The 10,934-nt window shown below is 42.1% G+C and overlaps 1 protein-coding gene across 1 annotated transcript in view; it reads right to left on the reverse strand.

The window, feature by feature from the left end:
• ORC2 (origin recognition complex subunit 2) overlaps positions 1 to 10,934 on the reverse strand; it is an 829,308-nt gene that overhangs the window by 382,744 nt on the left and 435,630 nt on the right. The window lies entirely within an intron of this gene.

Here is a 10,934-nt window from a genome sequence, read left to right on the forward strand (position 1 = left end):
TGTCAAATTTCTTATGGTCGAGAACATATCGACATTTTGAAAGTTTGAAATATACCAACTCTGAGATTGCACTACAGCAAGGAAAACTGTAAATATACTGTTCCACCCTGTACAGCGATTTCCATTTAAACGGTTCAAACTTTCAAATGTCGATCTTATGATCTCGACCACAAGAACGTCAACATTTTGAAAGTTCGAAATTTAGAAGTAGACCCATCTTAACACCTTAGCTGAAATCCACATTAAACTCAACACTTTTTGACCAGGGACTTCAACTATACATTAATAAATTGGCTGACCTACACTGCTAATAGTCAGCATGTCCAACACTTACATTATAAATGCTAACTCCCTTTTACAAACGGAATCATTCCACTAGGGGGTCCCAATGCCTCTGATCTTGTTCTCACAAATACAGCCACTACTTACATAGTCCATGTGTACCATCCTCACTTGTTAAATCAGACAATAAATCTGTGACCTTTTCTTTAACAACTGCTGGTGCTTCCCTCGCAAATACATCAGTGTTTAGGAACTTCTCAAAAGCAAACATTATTCAGTTACTTGATGTCCCAAATAAATTCCACTCTAATCCTTAAACAGATTCTATAACTAAAGCTGCCACCTATACTTCAAACTTCTATGTCCACTTAAATAGCAGCATTGATAAAGCAGTCCCTATTCACATCAAATACAATGCAAAATTTGAAAAGCAAATCTTATGGTAGAATACCCGTATAAATAAATTATACAGCGAGATAAATGTTCTTAATACCTGCAAGAGATATCCTACTAGTAACAGCACACACAAGCAAACAAGTAAAGAGCTCAATGGAACTATAAGGAAGCTAAAAAATGAGCATGAACTTAAAATAGTCCCTAAAATAAAAATAACTACAGATCTTTCTCTAACTATATTAGGACGTTTATTAACACTACACAATGTTTGGAAGTAATCCACAATAATAATGTCTTACTCTGACCCAAAGGCAATAGCTAATATCCTAGCTGACAAATTAAGTGCAGATTTTACTCCACCCAAAGTTATAGCTATCCCACAGTGCCAGCCACCACATTATGAATCAAGTCTTCTCAGCCCTCTCAAAAGCTAACATCATATCCATGGGCCCTAATAATACACCAGGTTGTCTGATTATCAGCATCAATTATGGCCTGTCTGAACACCTACTATTTTCCTTCATCTAAGCCTCTCTCCTGGTTACACTCCTGGGTAAGAGTCTTTGCAATGCCATTACACAATGGTGGCCCAATCACGGACCCTAGTAACTATAGACCCGTTAGCCTCACTAGCTTCACATGCAAAGCTGTGGAACATCTCAGACCTCATCTGGACATTGAAAATCCTTTAACCCTGGACCCCCTTTAATTCAGCTTTCTTAAAAGGAAGGCCCTGCATGTTTAACAGCATTAATTTATTTGAAAAAGTCACTGAAGCAGTGGACAGTAGCTAAATAGAACAAATAGCATATCTGTTCTTGGCCAAGGCCTTTGGCACTATTCTCTGTCCAGGCTTATAAATCATAATAGAAACCCTTACATTGCGCTGTTGGTAACTAGCTGGTTGAGTGATAGAACCCATGTGGTTAGAATTTCAGGTGCCACCTATGGTTAACTAACTGAATATGACTGTAAATTGGATGCTATTATTTGACCTCCTACTGACTCAAATTCTCCAACAGGGGTTAGAGCACGTTAACAACTGGTGCAAGGACAACAGTCTCACTAAATGTGAAAAACTGTAGCATAGTTCATTTTGGTAAACAAAACATTTTCACACACTTTTAGGTGCACAGTGCTCCAATCAGACATTGTTGTACGAGATGCAGGTATTCCTTATCTTTTGACCATCATGTCTCGTTAGTAATTAGGAAAGCCAGTTACCTGATTCACCTAATTTTCAAAGGCATCTGCCCTAGACTCAAAGTCACAGTTTCCTTTTACTCACATGCTTAGATTCGTTAATGAATACAATGCCCTTGTTGGTATGCATTTGTCTAATTGTCTCAAAAATCTTAATTATCAGGGCAGACTATGAGCCCTCTCTCTCTGTACTCAGTCTCTTACAGATCTGTGTGTCTAGATTTTCAACACTGAAAGATTCAACCCTCTTTGACCTTCCATTCAATCATAGGACAAACTGTTCCCTAAATAGCTGGTCAAAGGAATTAAACAGTCACCAACAGATAAACAGAACACTTTTGCATGGTAAATTCATATCACAACATATGCCTGTCTCTGGAAGAAATTTAAAGCACAAGTGAAGCAGAAAAGCATCCCTAACCACCCCCAAGGTAAAAGCAGAACACTGGATGGGCAGCCTCACAAAGTCTTTACTAGTCTACATTGTGTTCCCTTCCTTGAAGGGAGTTTTGAGCATAGGTTATTAGCTAGGCTTGTAATGGTCTGAAGATTGCTTGCCTAGTACTTGTGTACCTATGAAGTATACCCAGCATGTGGGTTATCAGATATGAACAACACATCCGTATGTAAGCTGGGTAAGAGAGAGTAAGAGATGGCATGCGACTCTCACATCTGACAAAACTGATAGTTAACATGTTAAATCCAAAATATCATCAACATTTAGTAGTGGTAATGTGTTGAATACTTCTGGTTCACACAAAATAATCAAAGAGATAAAAGAAACTGAGGGGTATAAAAGGCCAGTACAACAAGACAAGTTACAGTTGTAAGATTCCCTGCAATATATATCAAGTCTGTTAGATATCACATTAAAAGAAAAAGTACCTATGAATTTAAGTAATATGGAGACAGAGATATTAAACTTTGATCTAGATAGAAAAAGTGCAAGATCATCAGTACATTTCAAACTAGGAATCTAAAATTCTCCTCAAGTAGATTAATTAAAACAGTTCTGACAGAATAGTGAAATGGTTCATGAAAATGTCAATGGAGTACTACGGACAGAGATAAAAATTTTCTTTCTATAACCTGATGTTTTATGGTTAAAGTTTAGTTCTGTCACATCATGCTGGAATAAAGAGAACTGCACCACTGACCAAAGATGTCTTAAATTTAAGTGAATAATTAGTACATGTGGTAAATTAGTGTAACCAGTATAAGGACGGTATGCCAGTCTGTTTTTGAAAAATGGTGTATAATATTTATTTTTTTGTAACTGGATGCATCTGGCTTTGTAATTCATATATAGGAAAGATGCAAATAAAGGTAATATTTATTAATAAAAAGCCTCACTATGCTCTTAGCATTGTAGATAATCTCTTGATAATGCAGTAATAAAAGTCCCTCAAAAAAGAAGATATGTAACTCATCATAACATTCTGTGTTGTCCATTTTCATTCTTCCTCAACTTATGGGTTTGAATCCGATCCCTAGGATCCACCTTGGCCGTTACAATAATTTGTTGCAACCAAAAAACTCTCAAGCTTGTCCCTTACCCATAATGCATCCTTAAGTACCTCAGATCTTGTTTGCTAATAGAAGGAAGTGGAAATATCAGAATTATCCAGAGATACCATATCTGGAGCTCAGTATAAGGTAAGCTCTCACCTAGACTACCCGCTCATCCAGGAGTTCAAAGGTAGAAGACCTGTGGGTGAGGGGTTGAGGAAGAATGAAAATAGGCAACTCAGAACATTAGGGTGAGTACATAACTTCTTTATCTGATGTTGTCAATTTTCATTCTATCCTCAACTTATGGGACAGAGTCCCCAGCTACCTTAGATCCTGGGTGAACTCAAAGAATGTTTCTCAGCACCATTGAACCGAATGATGCTCTTACCCCTGGAGACCAGATCCAATTTGTAGTGAGAAACAAAGGTATGAGGAGTAGCCCAGGTTGATGCTGCACAAATTTAATCCACAGAAATCCTAGTTTGAAAAAGAGATGAATTAGCCATTGCTCTAGTAGAATGGGCTCCTAATCATTTTCACAATGCCAAGCCCAAACGGTCAATAAATGAAAGTAATGCAACTGGTAAGCCATCTGGACAGGGTGACTTTGGTTACTGGTTTACCCAATTCAACATCTGAGAAAGAAACAAATCGGCCAAATTTCCTGAAATCCTTGGTTTTATGAAGGTAAAGATGCAACTCTAAACATCTAACAAATGTAACAAGTATGCACCTTTGTTCTCAAACGTTGGGAAAAAAAATACTGGTAAACTGATGGACTGATTGATATGAATCTCTGATATCACCTTTGGTAAAAAGGTTGGATTAATGTAGAGAGATACTCTCTTTGTGAAAAATCAGGTATGGTGGTTTGAAAGATAAGGCTTGAATTTCAGAACTTCTTGCAGAAGTTATGGCTACCAAGAAGATAGTCTTCCACAAAAGAAATCCGAGATCTCACTTAGCTGCTGGTTCGAAAGGGGGGTGTATAATAGCTTGCAGCACCAAATTTAAGTACCAAGGGGGAGTTGGATCCTTATATGGGGGCTTTAAAAGAAGAGTGCCTCTCAAAAATGCTTTGCAGAGTTTATGTGAAGCAACTGAGGAACCTTATAAACCAATGTGAAAACTGGATATTGCTGCCAACTGGAATTTGATAGTTGAAGAAAAGGACCCTTCATTAAAAAGTTGGTCTAAAAAATTAAGACTATCATGAATCTGAGCAGAGAAGGGATCAATATTATTCTATAATGCCCAGTGAACAAATCATTTCCATTTACTGGAATATAGCTTACATGTAATTGATCTATGAGCAGACAGAAGTATATGCTGGACTGGAGAGGAGAGCATAGGTTGTCTGGCTATTAGTGGAATTGGAGAAGCCAGCCCTTCAGCCTTGGATTGGGTATGTCTGGATGAATCATGCCCGTTGGGTGAGACAGGAGGTCTGCTGTTGGATCCAGAATCTAAGGTCGATGAATAAAGCGAGGCCATAGGAATGGAAACCAAATAAGTTGAGGCCAATATGGTGCAATGAGGATTACTTTGCTCTTCAACCTAGCCACTTTCTGTAGAAACTTTGGGATTAATGGAGTTGGAGGAAAAGGCATTAAGAAGACCGGGAGGCCAGTTTTGAAGAGCATCCCTCTGTGACTCCCCACTTGTGAGGATTATGCAAAGTAGTAGTTGTACTTGTTTAGGGGAGAGGTGAAAAGGTCACAGCAAGGCTGACACCATCAACAAAATATCCTGTCACATTCTGATTGCGGGACCTTTCGTGGGGTAAAAAAAATGTACCTGCTCAGTGTATATGCTATCACAATGGACTTCTGTGGCTGGAAGAGATCATCCATTGCCACACTCAGAGCTTCTCGACACAAGTTCGATCTGGTTTCTCCTTGCTTGTTGATGTACTAGACTACTGATACGTCTGAATGAACTGCAATCATTCCTAAGGGAAGAGCATCTTGGAAAGCCTGCAATGCCAAAAGCTCTGCTCTCATCTCAAGAACATTGATATGCAAATTGGCCAATGTGGGGGACCAAGTGCCTTGCACTGTTTTGCCCAGAAAATGCCCCCTTCCCCAGAGGAAGTGTCTGTGGTCACTGTGGCCTTGGGATGGGAAAGAACAAATGGATGACCTTGTAGTATCTGATCCGAATAAATCCACCACTAGTGATCTTTTTTGCAAATATTGATGATCCTTATTTGAGTCAACATTGTTTGTTGAAGGGCAGGCCAATGTGCTGTAACAGCCACTACAGAATTCTCATATGAAATCTGGCCAGCGGAGCTAGCATTATTGCCGCCACCATAGAACCTAAAGCCTGAAGAACCAGTCGAGCTGAGATTTTGTTACTGCATATTATTCTGGTGATTTGTGACCTGATCGTCTCCATGCTTGAAGGAGGGAGTGAGGCTATTGTCTTTTTTCTGTTGAGAATTGCTCCTATAAAGTTTAAACTTTGATCAGGCTGCCCCTCTGAGGAATTGTTTTAACAGGGGGTGAGAGAAGAGGGGTGGTTCAGTATTATAATGTGGTATGATGGCAGAGGCATGAATTTTAATTGACTAGAAGGATAGGCCCCTGTGGAGCATTTCTGTTAAGTACTGAAGGATATGAGGTAAGCTGGGCAGCATAGTGCCCATCCCCGGAGTCTGGCTCCAGGAACAGTATCTTTTCCACTTTTCAGCATAGGATTTTCTAGTACTAGGTCTCCTTGTTTCCAGAATGACATCTAGCACCTGCTTACTGAGAGATGCTATTGGAGAGCTCAAGGAATTAGCCAGGCTGCAAGGTTCAGGGTTTGAAGCTGAGGGTGCAGGATCTGGCCCATCTGCTGGGACAGCAGGGAAGGTGTCTGAGGTAGGTGCCATGGATCTAGTAGTATCATACTGTGCAAGAGGGAGTACCAGTGATGGCGAGGCCAGGCTGGCGCAATTAGTATTGTCCTTTGAGAGAGGAGAGGCAGAGGGGGAAAGGCATAAACTGAGAGGCTTTCTCAGGTAAAGGACAGGGCATCCACTTTCCAAGCTTGACTGTGGGGAGTCCTTGTGTAGAATTTGTCCAATTGGTAGTACTGAGGGGAGGTAAACAGGTCCATCTCTGGAGACCCCCATTTGTTCCTCAACAGGTTGAATATTTTTGGTTCCAGTTTCCATTCGTGTGGGTCCATGAGATTTTTGCTTAGGTCATCTGCCAGTGAATTCAGTTTGCCTGGCAGAAATTGAGCTTGTAGGTCCACTTGGTAGCTCAAGGCTGTGTTCCACAGAGCCATGGCTAGTCTGCAGAGAAGGTACGAGTGGGTTCCCCCCTGCTTGTTTATGTAACACATAACTGTGGTGTTGTCTGTCTTTAGCAATAATTGTCCTGGAAGAATGTGGTCTTTGAAGGCTGTCGGGCAATTCTGTACAGCTAACATTTCTTTTTGGTTGATATGCAGGTGCATCTGCCTCGGGTTCCATTTGCCCTGAATGCACCGCCCTGCCAGGTGTGCCACTCATGCATAGTCTGATGCGTCTGTAGTCATGGTTTGGGCGGCAGGGGGTAGACTGAAAGGGAGCCCCTTGTTGAGGTGGCAGGCCTTTACCCACCAAAGGAACTCTGTCTTTATACAAGGAATGATAGGAATCATTGACTCCAGGTTCTGAAAATGTTGGCACCATAGGCTTTTTAGATACCATTGTAGTTTCCTCATATGTAGTCTTGCATATGGAATTAGTAGAATGCAAAAAGCCATGAACCCCAGGGCTTGCAGGATTTTCCTTGCAGATAGCTGGGTCTTTGTGGCCAGTAGTTTGAAGTAGGCTGTCAAATAATCTCTGGCATGAGGTAAACCATCTGGGAAGTTGTGTTCAAGCTTGTTCCCAGGAATACAATTTGTTGGCAGGGTACTAGATGAGATTTCTTTTCATTTATGGTGTAGCCCAGCGAGTTTAGAAGTTTCTTTACAAATGCCAGATGTTTTAATAGCATGTCCTGGCTTTATGCCTGAATGAGACAATCTTCCAGGTATGGGTATATTTGAATATTTTTCTGCCTGCAAAATGCAATGACTGGAGCTAGACACTTTGTGAATACCCTGGGCGCAGTAGATAAGACAAAGGGAACTGATAGTGCTCTGAAGCGTAGGTATTTTCAGCAAGATTCCCTTATTGGAATGTGCAGGTAAGCTTCCTTTAAGTCCAAGGTTGCCAACCAGGCATCCCTGCCTAGCATAGGAAGCAGCTGTTGAAGTGTTAGTATTTTGAATTTTGGGATTACCAAAAAGGTGTTTAGAATAGAGACGTCCAGGATAGGATGCCAGAAGCTGTCTTTTCTGGGTATCAGGAAAAGTCTTAAGGAAAAACCTTGTCCCTTTTCTTCTGCTGGGACAGGTTGAATAGCCCTGATACTTAGAAGGGAGAGAACCTGCGGTTGAGCCTCTGCTCACTGATTTGGGGGTAGGTCTGGCCAACCGTTTGGGGTTGGTAAGGTGTGGAAGTGGAATCTGTATCCTTGGAAGACTACATTTAAAACCCATTTGTCCTGGGTAATGATTTCCCAGTTTTTTGCATGCAGGGCGATCTTTCCCCCTAAGGGAGCAGGCAGCTGAGCAGGGCTTGGAAGGGTTAAGGTTAAGTCATTGTGACATTTTTGCATGGGGGGGGTCTTAGTACTTCCAGCTTTGGAAGTGGGAGCCCCCCACTGCTTAGGCCTGTGTGTACCTTGAGACTGCAGCCTAGGTGGTCTGCTGTTCCTGGGTTAGGGCTGAGAAGGCCTGGAAGAGACTGGAAAGGACCAATTCTTAGAAGGCTAATGCCTACTAAATCTGGGAGGCTGTACTTGCAGGAAATCTTGAACAGTTTGCATAGATTTAGCTTTTTCCTCCATTTTTAAGGACTTCTGCTTTGTTGCCAAACAGGCGGTCTTGGTTTAAGGGAGCATCCAGTAATTTAGCTTTAATGTGATCTGGCAAGTTTTGCTCCTTAAGCCAAGCATACCTTCTAAGTACAGACCCAGTGACAGCAGCCCTGCACGATGCTTCTAAAGAATCAAAACCACATTGCAAAGTATGTTTACCAACTTGTTCAGCAGAATGCATTAAATCTTGTAATTCTTTATGTTCAGCACAGTCAGGAATCAACATCATTTTCTGTTTAAGAAGTCCCATAATATGTTGCTGATACTTTAACATATGAAACTGGCAGTTTAAGGCCCTAATGGCCTAAGTAGCAGAAGTGTATATCTTCTTACCCTATCTGTCCAAGGCCCTGGAATCTCTATCAGACGGGGTAGGGGTTTTAGCAGTAGTAGCCGTAATGCCTTTTGGTCCTTGGGAAATGGTCTCTGGATCCGCAGTAGGATTTTTGAAGAGAAACTTGTGAGAGTCAGGTACTCTGTAATACCTGTCAGGTTTTCTGGGAGCTGGAGGTAAAGAGTCTGGGGCCAGGCTAGATTCCAAGAAGGCATCATCTACAATGTCCAGGACAGGAGGGATAGTTAAAGGTCTGTGTTGAGGGAGCAGTAAGAATTCCCTAAGCCTCTTTTTGGAGTCAGAGTAATCCTGGCTTTCCCACTGCAGAGAGCCTAGTACCAGAGGCATGGGTTTGAATCCGGTAACATCTGTCTGTCAGGCAACTGTGTCAGACAGCAGTGGTTTACACACAGAAAGAAGTTACAGCACAGTGAGAGGGTCACATTTTTCCAGGAAAAGAGAGGTCATTGTTCCCCTCTACTCATCACTCATTAGACCCATTATAGAGTACAACGGCTTATTTTGGTATGTACCTCACAAGACATCTACAACTGGAAAGGCCACAGAAATACCTCACAAAGAGGATTACCGGCCTCAAACAGATGCCCTACGCAGACCGTCTCAAAAGACTCCAGCTTTACTCTGTCGCATAACAACTACTCAGAGGCTATCGCTGTCTAACATACAAAGCTATGTTAAACCCAGAGCTGTTGGACATGCTCCATGTAAAGAGATCCCAATCCCTCCGAGCTACATGCTCTAGGGACCTAAACCTTGTCACCACAATAAACAGAACATGCTGGAGGGATAGATTCCTGTCTCATAGACTTCCCATACTCTGGAACAAACTACCGATCTATATCAAACAAAGCTCCTCATAAGGACTCTTCAAGAAAAATCTTGATGATTGGATGGGAGATAGGAAATTCACCCCGGGGATCACTTCTGTGGCTCTGCTTGACAGGGGCACAGGAAAATAATTTTCTTGGGTGGCAAAAGCCAGGGTACCCATTTGGCTAGGCTTATACAGGCACTAGGGCTAATAGTCTAGTACCGACCTATGAATGGAATCCTCTGCATCAGAATCCTCATAGGTAGATAAGGGCAAATCCTGGTAATCAGAAGAAATAGAAATTTCAGAATCCTGATCAGAAGAATCAGAAGGAAAATCAGTTCTAGGTCTCAGAGAGGGAAGGCTGACTTCCCCTAATTAAAGTAATAAGGTCTTCAGCCATTCTTATCGTCTGTTTTTTAGGCATATGGGCCTGACCATGCGGTTTGGACGTCGGTTTTCTAGGCGTGGGTCGAGTTTTAGGCCTTGGAGAAGAAGATGGCATTGGTTTAAAATGCAAGCCTGTAGGTCTGAATACACCCTCAGAAGCCAGTGCCAGCACACCAGCTCCAGACCCATCCAAGGTAGAGACATCCGCAGGTTCCATAGTCGATGAAGCATCTCACGGCATACCGGACTCCGAAAGGGTCTCAGCAGTTGCCTGTGAATCTGAAGTAGCAGGTATCAAGGGCTGCGAAAGCGCCTCACTGAGTACCAGTGAACTGGCGACTAGCTTAACGGAAGTGTCGGTGGCAGTTTTGGACCTATGCGGTCTGTCTCTGTCTTTATCTTTATGTTTTCTCTGAATATCGGTAGTCGGATGGCTTACCGAAGCCATTTCTGGACAGTTAAACCAAGTACCAAAATAATTTGCTGCAAAAAAACAAAGCCCGAAGACGAATAGTTTGGGGGTTGAATAAGGCACAAAACCGACAGCGAGGGACATCGTGGTCTGGGCCTAAGCAAGGAATGCAGTACAAATGAAAATCTTTATGAGGTATTTGCTTTCCACAGGTAATACAATTGTTAACTTTTACTGACATTGGTTTAAGAGCAAGAAAAAGGATCCCCAACGGGATTACTTAGCTTTTTTGAAGACTTTGGTTCTGAAACTCGAAAACGAAAATTTCAGGAGTTGGCCGACCGGCACTTGCGAACTGCTTCTGCTTCAGGCACTGCGCGGCAAGAAAGACTGATGTAATGGGGTCGGCTGCATGTTTTATACCCCTGACGGCCTGACGTCATGGAAGGAGGGACAGCATCTGACGCAGGAATCCAAGACTCTGGTATTCAGGCCGGCTGAGGGCTACCTGCAGGCAGATAACCCAAATGTAATAACTGCAACAGTGAAACACGAAGAACATCCTCCTGGATCGTTTGTTAATTTTTATGTGATAATACATATCCTGAAGGTCTGTCAAACACATACAGTCGTCCTTTTTCAGAAACAGAAGAATGGACTGAACCATGA

The sequence above is a fragment of the Protopterus annectens genome, chromosome 6.part1 (assembly GCF_019279795.1).
Source record: "Protopterus annectens isolate FY-2018-M chromosome 6.part1, PAN1.0, whole genome shotgun sequence".
Lineage (NCBI taxonomy): Eukaryota > Metazoa > Chordata > Ceratodontiformes > Protopteridae > Protopterus > Protopterus annectens.